Consider the following 15,739-nt stretch of genomic DNA (forward strand, 5'->3'; position numbering starts at 1 on the left):
GCGTGGCAAGACCATTCCTTTGGTGAAAGTCTTGTGGAAACATCACGGAGTGGAGGAAGCCACTTGGGAACGTGAGTTGGAAGTCCGTGAGAAATATCCGGACTTGTTTATTGATATGTAATCTTGTATTTGAATTTTACATTTTGTTGAACTTAAGAGCTTTTATATATGTCTTAAGTTGTGAAACATTGAGAATGTTTGGTTTATTGAAAGTATGTTTTGGAACTTGCCTCATATGGAAGTTGAATGTAACATTATATCTGTTGAATATATTGTTGAAATTGGAAGGATAGTGCATAATGTTGATGCATGTTGAAAGTACATATGTTGTTTACATATTGTGATATGTCTCTTGTTAAAGGGATGGGATGACCGGTAATGGGTCGAATTGTTGAATGTTAAAATATAACATTGCTTAAAATGGAGGAAAACTTGTTTTTGAAAACTTGTGTTTAATTTCGGGGACGAAATTCTTTAAGGGGGGGAGGTTATAGCGATCCCGGATTTACCCTTGTTGTATAGTGATCCGGACATGTGTCCGTGGATGTTGGTAGTTGTTCATTATCTTGTTTACATCCTTTCTTTCGTTGTATTTGAGTTATAGGATGTGTTGAGCGGGTTTGTTACAGGTTGGTTGAGTTTAGAAACCAAAACTAGTTGCCCAGATTTTTGGCCTGTACGCTCGAGCGGAGGTGTTGGCGCTCGAGCGTAGATTACGTCCATCCAGTATCTTGTTGTGCAGTGTTGTGAGCTCGAGCGTAGGGTTGGGAGCTCGAGCGGAGTCCTGGTTCTGCAAAAGTGCTGGGCGAGTGCATTCTGCGCTCGAGCGGGAGGTTGGCCGCTCGAGCGGACGTCTGTGAGTGGACGCTCGAGCGGGGTGTTTTACGCTCGAGCGGAAGACTGGGTTTAAGTCCCGAAATTGTGACTTTTCAAATCACTTTTTGCTTTCTCTTCTCTCTCTTACTTTTCCAAAATCACCATTGTTGAGCCTCTCACTCTAGATACTACCTTCTCTCTAGGTTTTGATCTAGTAGGAGTGATTTACTCACCTTTGGCCTTTACAAAAAGGTTGTTGATCGTCGAGGGCTTCTTTTTAATCTGAAAATCTCGGGTTTTGGAGCACGTTGGGTTTTGTCGTCTTCTCCTTTGGGACTCCGAATTTGAGGTAGGGATATCCTACTCCTCTCTATGGGTTTTGTCTTTAAATTTTGGTATTTTGAGATGTTGGGCTTGGTGTGGTAATTTTGTGAAAGTTTGGGGCTTTTGTGCAATTATCCAAAAGTTGGGGTTTCATTCATAATAAACCTAGATGCATGTTTGGCATAGAAAAATGGAATGATTGTTGAATCATTGATGAAAATGGGACCTAAGGGTTGAAATAGTAATTATGGAAAATGGCCTAATTACATTGTTTAATTAATTGGGATAATTAATTGGTGAGAAATGAGGAAATGAAATGTTGATTGAATATCCATTTGTGCATTTATTTTCTGTTTTAGAAATAACTGCTTTGGGCTATCGGTGGAGGATAGTCGTGATTGTTGTAGACAATGTATGTTGATTAGGCAAACTGAAACTAATCAATGGAATGTGTTATGGAACTTGACAGTTGCTAGAATACATTAATTGTTTGTATTGTGTGATTGTATATAGAACCAATGTGTTTATATACGTTATGTGTAGAGGAGGAGATAGGGGATGTACTCCGCGGTTTAGGGGAAGATAGGGGATGTACCTCTAAACCGGATAGGTATTTGGAGGAGATAGGGGATGTACTCCGTAGACAGAGCTCATATGCTTGTCTAGAGAAGTGAAGATAGAGCTCATATGCTTATCTTTGTGAAGTGAAGTGTGGATACAGCTTGTATGCTTATCTGTGGATATTGTTGATATACATATCTGTTGAGATTGTGGATATAGCTTTTATGCTTATCTGAATGTGAGATATAGTTTTTATACATATCTGTGGAAATGATGATAGAGCTAGCATGCTTATCTGTTGAAAAAGGGAAAATGAAGAGTAATTGGGACTTGTAAGTCGTTGACATAAATATGTAATTTATGTGATTGTATCAGTGTTGACCAACTATCAATTGCTAATGTTTTAGTCATTGTCCATGGTTGGTTTAGTGTATTTCTACTGGGCTGTGGCTCACCCTATATGGGAATATCATTTTCAGGTACAGGAAGCATGCCACCTCCAAGGACATAACTGGGAGGCTAGTGGCGGGCATAGTTTTGTCGTTTTACTTTTGATGTATTATATGTAATTTCAAGCCAAGGGCTTAATGTGTAACGAGTTAGAACTCTTTGTTGTAACCAAGTGTTAACTTGGAAAGCTGTAAGCCCGTAGGGCATTTTGTTATGATGTTAACATGTAATACTTATGTCTTGGAATTCTAATGAATGAAAGGAATGAGGTTAGTTTATATGAAGATGCGTGTCTTATCTGATGGGTTTAATGTTATTATTTTGAGGGCGTTACACAATACTCCTATCTGATAATGTGGAAGTAAGTTTATGGGATGTATAAGTAACTTTGGGAAAATGGTATATAAGACTAACAACTAAGAGACGTATGGCATTAGGTATTCCATTACATAACACATCTGATTATTTATTTTTATTTATTTATTTATTTATTTTAAATTTAAATATTTCGATTACACGCATAATTGTCAATAAAAAGAAATGGAAAATATGGAAACAGATGAAGAGAGTCGAATATCCATCCTATCAAGAATGTGCAGTTCTATTGGCAACCATTAGTCACACATTCGATTAGGGATAGACTCAGTCTTAATTCCTGGTGATTTGGATATACCAAACAATAGATTTGATTCCTTTACCCTATCCTCTCTCCCTCTCTAATATTTCAAGTTACACTAGTGACAAATTAACCTAATAAATAATTGAATGTGAAGATTATTAGACAATTAACCTAATAATTGAATGTGAACAGTAGCAGAATCAGGAATTTAATATAGGGTACACCTTTTAATTATAATCTCAAAATTTTTCTTCTCCAATCAATAACAATAACATAATAATAATTTTTCGAACTAATATTAAATATTAAAAATTAATATTCATAAACAAAATGCTGCATGTTTTGCTATGCTATACTCTAACTAATTAGGAAATTCACTAAACCAAGTCTGATTAAATCGTTAAAGTTTTTGTCCAAATAATTTTTGTGAAAAATTATGATCACGAGATTGACAAGAATCCTTCTGTAGATTTACCTTACGAATTTGGTCTTGATAATTAGCATTATAGTCCATAATCCGAGGTTGTAGTCCTAGATCTACAGGAAGGTCTACTAAGTTGATTTCTATGCGACTTTGTTTTGCAAAAGAATAATTATCATCTTCTTCTTGAGGAAGAGATGATTCTAACTTTGATTTTCTTTCGAAATATTTCTCCATGACTGTTTGAAAAAACTAAAAGTCAAAATCAAAATTCATAATCAAAATCACAAACCCCCACAAATCAAAATCTCCAATTTTAATACAAATCAAAAAATTTAAATTTAACATAAATCACAACAAATCAAATTTTCTGATTTTAGCACAAATTATAACTAATCAAAATCCCTAATTTAAATATTAATCACTGAAAATTAATATTTTTAATTTTAGCACAAATCATATCCCTAATTTTAGCACAAACAATAACAAACCAAAATCCCTAATTTAATATAAATCAGTACCAATTAAGATTCATAATTTTAGCATATCAAAATCTCTTATTTTAACATAAATAAATAAAACAATTTTACAAATCAAAATTTAACAAGTAACTATAAATTAATACTCATAATTTTTATTTAAAAGTAAAAAAAATTAAATAAAGTTACCTCTAAACCACGAAGAGATGATACCAAGATTGTAGCATGGTCCCTGTTGAGTATACCTCCTTATTGGAGTGTGGGACCCAATTGATTTACTAAAAGAGTTTTAATTTGGTTTGATTTAGGTATAATATATTTTTATATATTATATCTAATTTTGTGGAGACCTAATCTAATTTAGAAACAACTAAAGTTTGATTAAAAACCCTAGATTCACAATACATATTTTAGCATTGTTTTCCCAAGAAAAAAAAGTAGAAGACAGCCGTTTGGCTTTGGTGAAAAAGCAACACATGTTTTTGATAATCTTTGGAGACAGTGCATTGATAATTCAATTTGTGGAATCATAGTGGCGGTGCGTATTCACTTTTTGGTGGCTAAGATTGGTTCGAGGTTCTTGACCGATTTGGATTCGTTATTTTGGATCCTCTTCAACTCTAGTTCTGAAGATTTTGATTCTTCTATTTGGTGAGGTCTTTCCTCTTTATTTATTTGTGATTATTTGGAATTCACCTAAGGGTGGTTTTGTGAGACCATTAGTGTCTCTTTTGTAATCGTTTGGAATTATTTGGTTGATAGTGGAATCGGATTTCGATCCCGTGGACGTACCTCACATTGAGGGAACCACGTAAAAATTCTTGTGTTGCCTTTGATTTAATTTTTCCGCATTAGTTTTTATTCCCATTGATTGATTTACTTGTGGGGAATCACATATTTTTCCCTAACAACTGGTATCAGAGCTTACGGTTTATTTGGGTTTATATATTTGTGTAAATCAATGGAGGGGAATGTGGGTCGTATGTCTACCTTTAATGGAAGTAATTGGGTAACTTGGAAAATTAAAATGGAGGACCTATTATTTTGTAAAGATTTGTATAGACCCATTGAGGGTGATAGTGGTAAACCCGAGGGTATGAAAGATGATGAATGGAATAGGCTTAATCGAAAAGCCGTTGGTGTTATCCGTCAATGGATTGATGACAGTGTGTTTCATCATGTTGCTACTGAAACTTCAGCACATGATTTATGGAAAAAATTAGAGAGCCTTTATGATAGAAAATCAGCCACAAATAAAGTCTTTCTGTTTCGTAAGTTGGTTAATTTAAAATATAAGGAGGGCAGCCCTATTCCGGAACATCTGAATGAAATAAAGAGTATTGTTAACCAACTTGCTTCTATGAAAATTATTTTTGATGATGAGTTGCAGCCTTTGATGCTACTTAGTTCTTTGCCCGAAAGTTGGGAGACTTTGGTTGTGACCGTCAGTAATTCAGCGCCCGATGGAGTTGTCATAATGGGCCAAGTCAGCAGTAGCCTGTTGAATGAAGAAACTAGAAGAAAATCAGCAGGTTCCTCTCATTCGGAAGCATTCGTTGTGAGAGGCCGAAGCAAAACAAAAGGGAGGAGTAAAACTCCTCATGGTCGTGATCAAAGCCGTGATAAATCAAAAGATGGTTCTTTTTCAAAGAAAGACATTGAGTGTTATTATTGCCATGAGAAAGGGCACATGAAGCGAGAATACCGAAAGCTCAAGAATAAGGAGAAAAGACGTGACAAAAGTGTGGACAAGAAGCAAGAAGACACAACAGCAATTACTACCAATGGTGATCTCATGGTCGTTTGTGAAGATGATTGTATCAATTTTGTGGGCCAAGAGAGCAATTGAGTGATTGATTCCGGTGCTTCTTTTAATGTGACTTCTCGAGTTGATTTCTTCACTACCTACACCGAAGGAGATTATGGTTCTATTCAAATAGGTAATGAAGGTTTGTCCAAGATTATTGGTATGGGTGATGTTTGCTTGGAAACAAATTTGGGCTGCAAGTTGTTGCTTAAAGATGTGAGGCATGTTCCCGACATTCGCCTCAATTTGATCTCTACTGGGAAGCTAGATGATGAAGGCTTCAACAACAAATTTGGTGATGGAATATGGAAGCTCACAAAGGGTTCTTTGGTGGTGGCTAAGTGTAAGAAGACTCATACACTTTATTCGATGCAAGAAAAAATTTGTAAAGGTGTTGTCAATGCACTTCAAGATGATACCTCTACCGAATTGTGGCACAAGCGGCTTGGCCACATGAGTGAAAAGGGGCTGCAAGTTTTGTTCAAGAAAGAGCTTCTACCCGGTTTGAAAGGTACACATCTTAAAACTTGTGTTCATTGTTTGGCGGGTGAACAACATAGAGTTTCTTTTCATAAAAATGTTGCTTCTAGAAAAGAAAATGTTTTGGAGTTGATTCACTCGGATGTTTGTGGTCCTTTAAAAGTTAGAACACATAGTGGTGCACTTTATTTTGTCACTTTTATTGATGATTATTCAAGGAAAGTTTGGGCTTTTCTATCAAAAACTAAAGATCAAGTTCTAGAAGTATTTAAGCATTTTTAAGCCATGGTTGAAAGAGAAACAGGGCAGAAATTGAAGTGCATCCGATCAGACAATGGTGGTGAATACATTTGGCCATTTGATGAGTATTGTCGCAGCCAAGGTATTCGGCATCAAAAGACAGTTAAGAAGACTCCTCAACAAAATGGAGTTGCCGAGAGGATGAACCGCACCATTGTGGAAAGAACAAGGTGTTTGCTTTCACAAGCTAAATTGCCAAGATCCTTTTGGGGTGAGGCATTGAAGATAGCGGTGGATGTGAACAATTTGTCTCCTTCCTATCCTTTGAATGGTGATGTTCCAGAAAGAGTTTGGACCGGAAAAGATGTGTCTTATGAGCACTTGAGAGTGTTTGGTTGCCGAGCTTTTGTTCACATTCCAAAAGATGAGAGGTCCAAGCTTGATAGCAAGTCAAGACAATGTATTTTTCTTGGCTATGGGCGTGATGAATTTGGTTATAGATTGTGGGATCCGGTCGACAAGAAAGTCATTCGAAGTCGTGATGTTGTGTTTCTTGAAGACCAAACAATTAAAGACTTTGGCAAAGGTGATCAACCGGAGCCAAAAACTAGTGATCTCATTGACATGGATCCATCTCCTTCATCTTCAGTTGATGATGAAAATAGGGGAGATGTACAGCCACTTATTGAAGATATAGAGGATGATGCTAATTCTAATGAAGTTAAGCCAGAAATTGAGAAAGAGCATCCAACTCAAGAACCACCACCACAACTTGAGTTGAGGAAATCTACAAGGGACCGACAACCTTCAAGAAAGTATCCTCCTAATGAATTTGTGTTGATTTCTGATCAAGGGGAGCCTGAGAGCTACCAAGAAGCAATTGAGCATGTAAAGAAAGGTGATTGGAAAAAGGCCATGAACGAGGAGATGAATTCCTTGCTTGAAAACCAGACTTATGATTTAGTGAAGTTGCCTAAAGGGAGGAAAATTTTGAAAAATAAGTGGGTTTTCAAATTGAAGAATGATGGCAAGAATCTGAGGTACAAGGCACATCTTGTTGTGAAAGGTTTTGGGCAAAAGAAAAGCATTGACTTTGACGAGATTTTCTCACCTGTTGTAAAGATGTCTTCTATTCGGGTTGTACTTGGCATGGCTGCAAGTATGAATCTTGAAGTTGAGCAACTTGATGTGAAGACTGCATTTCTTTATGGTGACCTTGAAGAAGAAATTTACATGGAGCAGCCGGAAGGTTTTGTAGAGAAAGGGAAAGAGAAATTTATTTGCAAATTGAAGAAAAGCTTGTATGGCCTCAAGCAAGCCCCGCGGCAGTGGTACAAAAAATTTGACTCTTTCATGATGAATAATGGTTTTTCTAAAACCACTTCGGACCATTGTGTGTTTGTGAAAAATTTTTCGGATGGCAAATTTATTATTCTTTTGCTTTATGTTGATGACATGTTAATTATGGGACAAGATTCTACCATGATAAACAGGTTGAAATTGGAGTTGAGCAAGTCTTTTGCTATGAAAGATTTGGGGCTGGCAAAGCAAATTCTTGGTATGAAAATTGTTCGTGATCGCAAAGAGAGGCTGATTTGGTTGTCTCAAGAAAGCTACATTGAGAAAGTTCTTGAGAGGTTCAACATAAATAAAGCAAAGCCGGTTGGTTGTCCACTTGCGGGTCACTTCAAACTTAGTTCGAATCAATGTCCTACAAGTGAGAAAGACAAAGAAGAGATGTTGAAAGTTCCTTATGCTTCAGCAGTTGGTTCTTTGATGTACGCCATGGTTTGTACAAGGCCGGATATTGCTCACGCCGTTGGTGTGGTGAGTCGTTTTCTCTCTAATCCGGGTAAAGAACATTGGGCAGCGGTAAAATAGATTCTAAGGTATCTTCGAGGGACTTCGAAGGTGTGTTTGTGTTTTGGGGATGGTAAACCGATGCTTGATGGGTTCACAGATTCTGACATGGCTGGTGATATTGATTCTAGGAAATCTACTTCGGGGTATTTGATGACTTTTGCAGGGGGAGCTGTGGCATGGCAATCTAAATTACAAAAATGTGTTGCTCTCTCAACTACCAAAGCTAAATTTATTGCCATTATGGAAGCTTGCAAAGAAGAGTTATGGTTGAAGAAATTTTTGCAAGAGTTGGGTTTGAAGTAAGAAAAGTATGTGCTTTATTGTGATAGTCAAAGTGCTATTCATTTGAGCAAAAATTTCACTTTTCATTCAAGATCGAAACACATTGATGTGAGATACCATTGGATTCGTGATGTGTTAGATTCGAAATTGTTACAACTCGAAAAGGTTCACACAGATGATAATATTTCGGATATGTTGACTAAGACTTTGTCGAGGGACAAACATTTGAAGTGTCGAACTTTGGCGGGTATGGTTGATTTCTCCACCTAAGTCGGTAGGGGGAGAATTGTTGAGTATACCTCCTTATTGGAGTGTGGGACCCAATTGATTTACTAAAAGAGTTTTAATTTGGTTTGATTTAGGTATAATATATTTTTATATATTATATCTAATTTTGTGGAGACCTAATCTAATTTGGAAACAATTAAGATTTGATTAAAAACCCTAGATTCACAATACATATTTTAGCATTGTTTTCCCAAGAAAAAAAAGTAGAAGACAGCCGTTTGGCTTTGGTGAAAAAGCAACACATGTTTTTGATAATCTTTGGAGACAGTGCATTGATAATTCAATTTGTGGAGTCATAGTGGCGGTGTGTATTCACTTTTTGGTGGCTAAGATTGGTCCGAGGTTCTTGACCGATTTGGATTCGTTATTTTGGGTCTTCTTCAACTCTAGTTCTGAAGATTTTGATTCTTCTATTTGGTGAGGTCTTTCCTCTTTGTTTATTTGTGATTATTTGGAATTCACCTAAGGGTGGTTTTGTGAGACCATTACACTACAGGAAATGTGTGATATAGTGGCATTTTTTTAACGGCGTTTTTTTAAACGCCACATTTTCTAATATTTAACGACGTTTTATAAACGTCGCAATTTAATTTAATAAAACGGTACCGTTTAACCCATTTAAAAACGCCTTTGAATGTATCTCACATATTAATTTAATAAAACGGTACCGTTTAACCCGTTTGGAAACGCCTTCGAATGTATCCCACTCTCACGCGCTCTCTTTCCCTATTCAAACCCTCATTCTAATCTGAGAAACCCTTCTTCTCACTTTCACTCTCTCAAATCTGAGAAACAACAGTGTATGAATCTCGCTCGCTCGCTCTCTTTAAACCCTTAAAGTGATTTCGATATCGAAGTTCAGTGACCCAATCTCAGAGTGATTTCGATTTCGTAGAGCAAAATAGATTTCGTAGAGCAGAATCGATTTCAATATCGATTTGGAAGATACAATTCAACCTTCTTCAGCTCGGTGATTTCGATTTCGAAGTTCTCTCTCTTTCTCTCTCTCTCTCGATTTCGAAGCTCCACCACCACCACCACCACCACCATCTGCATCGTCTACTAAGGTCAGCACTACTGTCTACAATCTCGATTTCGATGTCGAAGTTCTCTCTCTTTCTCTCAAAATCTTCATTCCGCTGATTCTTCTCCTAGGGTTTACAGTCTTGAATCTCCTCCTAGGGTTTGGATGTGAGGTCAGATTGTGTGTCATATCATCATTTCTATCGCAACTTTACTTTTTGTTGTGCTTAAATATCTCAATTGTTTAAATGTTGTTTTGATTACATTTCAGTCCCTTTGTTTGCGATTTGATAGGTTAACAGTGGCTTAATGCATTTCAGAGGCGCAAGTTAATAAGGTTTAAGGCTGATTTGCATCTGTTATTTGTCGAACAAATGGAACCTCCTCTTATCTGGAGATTTGGAATTTTCAAACTTTGCATAATTAAATGATAATGAGGTCTTAACAAGGAAGGAGGAATTTGGGTAGAAGTATCTATTCAATTCAAAGTAAAATTGGTAAATACCGCCAAATGTGAAATGGCTACCTGATAATCAAACCTACCTTTTTTTTTCAAGCAGCTTCCATGGAATAAAACCACCACTGGCCTATCTGTCAATCAAACCAACCTTGTTTTTGTTTTTGTTTTTGTTTATCAAATTCCTAAATAGGGACCCAATGCAAAGCAGAGCCACTAATTTTATTATACCCTTTGGATAATAGATATATAGGTTCTCTTCTCTTGTTCTAGTTTCAAAATTTTTGTATGTTCTTCAAAACAAGCCACCATAGACTCGTAGTTTCCAAAAACAGAACACATTTGGGAGTGTTTTTGAAATGGGTTTGATGGGTGAGAACCTAACACAGATTGTGATACCTGTGGCTGCTTTAGTGGGGATTGTGTTTGCTTTGTTTCAGTGGTTTTTGGTGTCAAAGGTGAGGGTAATTGGGTCTGGTTTGGATGGATATAAGGACAGGTTGATCGAAGAAGATGAACCAGAGGAGGGTATTGACTCTGAGGAGGCTGTTACCAAGTGTGCTGAGATTCAAAATGCCATTTCTGTTGGTCAGCTCTGTCTCTCTCCATAAGTTCTTGTGCCTTGTTGCATTGTGATTAATGGAATTCAGCATGATTGATTTTTGGTCCATTTGTGTTGTTGAAGTTGGGGCATTTAGTTTCAGTATGATTACTTCAATTTCTGTTTAAAAACTTTCAATTTGGTTCTTTATTATTCTGCTGTGATCATTTTACTTGTTTTTGTGTTTTAATCTTAGGGTATGCGTATTAAGTCTTTCAATCCTCCTTTCCATTGACAGATCAAGTATCCAAATTATGTCATTTTTTATTTTATTATTTTTTTTTTGTTTTGAAACAGAATTTGCTTCTTTTTTCAACAATGATTGTTTTCCTATATATGTTTTGTTTTAGTGTTCTTGGTTTTACATGTTTCCTTTCCCCCACCTTTTCAATTGCTATACAGATATGTGTTTGAACAACTAGATCTCCATATTCATAGATAAATTATATTCCTCTAGTAAGGTTAACATTGTAGTGTCTTTCTCCATTAGGCACAGAACTTTTAGATTAAAAGAACATAAAGTTTTGTGGCTTCAAAAATATTTCCAACAGTTTCTAAACTTCTAATTCAATCCTTAAATTTGTCAGAATGGTTTGTAAGGTCAAAAGTGGATTGGTGTCACAAATGTAGTACATTTTTCAGGTTATTACAGATAATGTGGGTGACAATGTAGGAGACATTGCTGGGATGGGTTCAGACCTTTTTGGCTCATATGCTGAATCATCATGTGTCGCGCTCTTCGTTGCATCAATATCATCGATCGGTATCAGTCATAATTACACGGCTATGTCTTATCCTCTGATTATAAGCTCGATGGGGATTGTGGTTTGCTTGATAACTACAATATTTGCAACTGACATTTTGAAAATTAAGAATGTGAGTGAGATCGAACCATCCTTGAAGCGACAACTTCTTATCTCAACGGTCCTGATGACTGCTGGAAATGCCATAGTTACCTTTATAGCTTTACCATTAGAGTTCACCCTCTATGACTTTGGAACCGAGAAGCTCTTAAAGAACTGGTATGCTCTTCCCTTGAGTAACACTATACAAACTAACAAATTTAAATTTTTTTTTTGTAAAATTTGTTAGTTGTATAGCATTTTGCTTCTCGATTTTTCCTTCTTTGAGTGTTTCTTTCCCCATGGAATTACATGATGTTGGCTTAAATATTACTCTAATGCATTTTCCTTCTCGGTTTTTCCTTCTTTCAGTCCTTTGTAGTTGCTGAAATCTTATCCATGATTTAGATTTACGCAAGATTGATTTGAATGAGATGATGGACTTGATCTCCAATCAAAAGATTTAGATCTACAGGACCTGAAGCTGATCTTCTGAAGCATCTCTGAAATTTGAAGCGGTTGACTTTGTTGATTACTCACGTTCACTAACAAGAAACAGAGGTGATGATTTATATATATATGCATACTCACGTTCACCAACGAGAAACTGAGATGATGATTTATATATATGCATTTATCAGTGTTCATATTTGTTTGTGTGCGAATATATATCAATTTATGTTACTAAAAATTGTAGATTTTATTATTTTCAAATGATTTGACTTAGGTACAGTGAATTCATTTCCTCCTTCTGTTGCCTTGGTTCCTCTCACTGTGAGTTGTTTTTTAACTCTTCGATCTTTTGAGAATTCTTCAAAGTCATTTTCGTAATTTTGAGAGAAATCCAACATCAAGCTTGAAATGGTCATTTGTGCAACAAGTGCTTTACGAGGGGGCACGGCAGTCATTTCACCTATTTGGCATATCAAAAAAAAACAAAAAAATTCACCTATTTGAAACTGTGTTCATTCCAATGCCCGCCATTTCGATTAAGTTATCAAGGATTTGGAGAGCCTCTGAGCTTTGCAGCGTTTGGTCCATTTGCTACGACTGCTTTTTACTTGCCACAGAGCAACACAAGGTTGTAGCTAATATTGATTTCTTGATAATCTTGGATTTCACTTCACATGCCTTATATGAGTATTGATTTTGGGTGGTTAATACAGTGAACTTCCTATAACTGGCACAATCATTTCCGCATTGCTCCTAGTTGGCTTCACAACAACTCTAATCCTCTTTTGTAGTCACTTCCATTAGGTAAAATTTTCTTCTCTTGTTTTCTCTCCCCTTGATATTTCCACATCTCCCTATTCAGGGTATCCCTGTATCAGGTAACATGAATAGTGTGCAACTCAGGTAAACGGAGATAGAGCTGTCGGAAAAATGTCCCCTCTGATAAGTACCCTAACATTAAAACTTCAAAATTCATGGAAAATTGAACAATCGATTCACGTGTATTTATTTATTTATTTATTTTGGGTTTGATATCTTTGTTTAGGCTAGGCTTGGCACGGAAACAGGGTCAAAGGTGGTGAAAATGGCTATATTCACACTATTCTAAATCTAATCATAGCTTTATTTCAGTTTCTCTGTGCCCTAACCTTGCCCGTTGGAAAACTAGTCGTCAACTACATTGAGCAGAACCACAAGGTGAGTAGTAACATTTTAAGCTTCAATTTTACTATAGAATTACAGATTGGATGGTTATGAACCCTAGTTGTTACTCTTTTTATTGCTGAATTGGATTAGTTCTCTATTGTGGTATTGAGACTTCATTCTTATAGGACAAAATGAAGATCTTTATGGCAAAGTATTATTATGTGAGATTGCATGCTTTATTCGGTGCTGCTTTGGCAGCTGGACTGGTAGCAACCAGAACTATCGCTGGAAAATATGTTGACATGATGGTTTTTCTCTGATTTTCCATTCCATAGATTTCAAAATTTGCCTGGTGAGCATACATTTTTGAATTCTTGCTATTATGAGTATTCTGTGAAAGCAATTTTGGATATACATCAAACACACATGTTAGTTTAGCATAATCACATTGGACTCTCTTAAGGTTTTAATTCACATAGCACTGAGCCTCATTTTCATAAGAAATTTGTTAGTCACGTAGATGGAAAAATGATGATGTCATATCTTTTACAATGAAATGTATATTTTTTCCTTATTTATCTTTGTGTCTTCACACCATCTTCATTTGTTCCGGTCCCTTTAACCTCTCTAAAAGGGAGGTCACTGTAATTTTTTCAAAGTTGTGGAGTTTGCTGGGAGATCAGTGTAATATACCCTAAATTAAATGACATGTTAGAATCTTGCTAAAGCTTGGATTCCCTCTGACATCTGTCCTCTTCCAGACAGTAGTTGATTTTGCTTGTGACTTGCTGGAAAGATTCAAAACTCTAGCAAGTTTTTTGTTCACTAATTTCTTATGCTAAGTTTAGATGTTCCACTTCTAGCTGGTGATCACTTAAATTTAGATAGTCATGTTTGGTTTAAATATGTACAATAATAACCATTATAGAATATTGACTTCCATTCTTGGCCATCGCAGGTGGGCAGTCGTCATTAGCTGACTATTGCACTTATTATGTAGCTTATTCTGATGGATCATGCAATCATGTACAGACATGAACAGTGCTCGAGCACCTGACAGAATGTTGGGTGAGGTAAGAGGACATAGCTCAAGGTGAGATATGCTTATGGAACTTTTTTCAGATTCTCACATTTGAATTCTGCATTGGCATAACTTCTGTTCATTCTTGTAGGTGTATGGCCTCATCATTAGTACGGACTGGGTTTGTAAGGGGTTCCATGACCCAAGGAAATGGTTGTTATCAGCACAGGTGTATGGCCTCATCACTCTGTTGCTAACCTCATGTTTAGTAAGGTGGATTCGGGTGGAATAGATCTCCTCACTGCAGTGTCATCCAAAGAGGAAGCTAAGGGAACAACCAAGCAGTGCAACTACAGCTTGAATCAGCCACAACAACCTCATTAGCATCACCACACAAGAAGTTCAACCAGTGATGCCGAAGTTCCAATCTTCGGTTAAATGAAGCCACACTTGCTGCTGCAGCAAATAGATCCATGCAAATTTCTCAAGCACTGTATTGTAAGCGCTATGTAGTCGGTACATGTTGTCTCAACTAAATAGAGATGCACATTTCAGATTTCATGGAGTACGTGGACCTCTTTAAATGTGTATGTATATATATATCAAAGTGGTTTGTATTTGTTAACAGGATGTGAATTCTATAATTGTACATGTATCACATCTTATTGCATTGTTTTTTATTTTTAATTTTGTTTTCAAACTTAGTTTATTTATTATTTTAATAAACATCAATTATTAGTTCTTAATAATTGTTTATGACAGTTATTTTTTTCAACCATATAAAATTAGCACAACTTCAAAAATAAAAAAGAATAAAAATAAAAATAAAGGCTATGGCGGCGTTTTTTGAACGTCACTATATCCCTATCCCAACGGTTAGATTTTTAAATGTATAAATGTCTTTGACGGCATTTTCAAAACGTCGCTAAATGTCATAGTGACGTCACAGTACAGTTAGGGTAGGACATTTGGCGGCGTTTTTAAAAACGCCGCCTATACTAATATACTGACGTTTTCCAAACGCCATGAAGCTATAGCGACGGCCGCGTCTTCGGCGTTTGGTACTAAACGTCGCAAAAAGAATTAGCGACATTTTCAATACCTATAGCGGCGTTTTTAAAACGCCGCTAAAAGTCAATTTTCCAGCAGTGTTAGTGTCTCTTTTGTAATCGTTTGAAATTATTTGGTTGATAGTGGAATCGGATTTCGATCCCGTGGACGTACCTCACATTGAGGGAACCACGTAAAAATTCTTGTGTTGCCTTTGATTTAATTTTTCCACATTAATTTTTATTCCCATTGATTGATTTACTTGTGGGGAATCACATATTTTTCCCAAACAGTCCCACATCCGTGTTGTGTTATCCTAATATGATAAATCGTGAGTCGGTAAATTACAAAGCAACAAAGGGAGATAATGAAGACAAAAAAAAAATATGAAGATACTTAACAAGTACTGTGAATAAATAAAAAAATAAAAAATCTCATACACTATTAAAATTTTAGCCTTGTCGTAATTGGAGTTACATGTACTCATCCAAAAAAAAAATTTGTGTGTCCGTGTTT

The 15,739-nt window shown here is 36.2% G+C and overlaps 1 pseudogene across 1 annotated transcript; it reads left to right on the top strand.

The window, feature by feature from the left end:
• Positions 1-7,319: 7,319 nt before the first annotated feature.
• On the top strand, positions 7,320-14,408 carry LOC145806855 (2-carboxy-1,4-naphthoquinone phytyltransferase, chloroplastic-like; annotated as a pseudogene). The gene is made up of 8 exons (XR_014350263.1): positions 7,320-7,362; positions 12,514-12,634; positions 12,720-12,810; positions 12,910-12,950; positions 13,054-13,203; positions 13,338-13,504; positions 14,111-14,245; positions 14,325-14,408. The product of XR_014350263.1 is annotated as a 2-carboxy-1,4-naphthoquinone phytyltransferase, chloroplastic-like (transcript).
• Positions 14,409-15,739: the final 1,331 nt, after the last annotated feature.

This window comes from Camellia sinensis, chromosome 14, assembly GCF_055761805.1.
Source record: "Camellia sinensis isolate YWXY chromosome 14, ASM5576180v1, whole genome shotgun sequence".
In the NCBI taxonomy this organism is placed as follows: domain Eukaryota; kingdom Viridiplantae; phylum Streptophyta; class Magnoliopsida; order Ericales; family Theaceae; genus Camellia; species Camellia sinensis.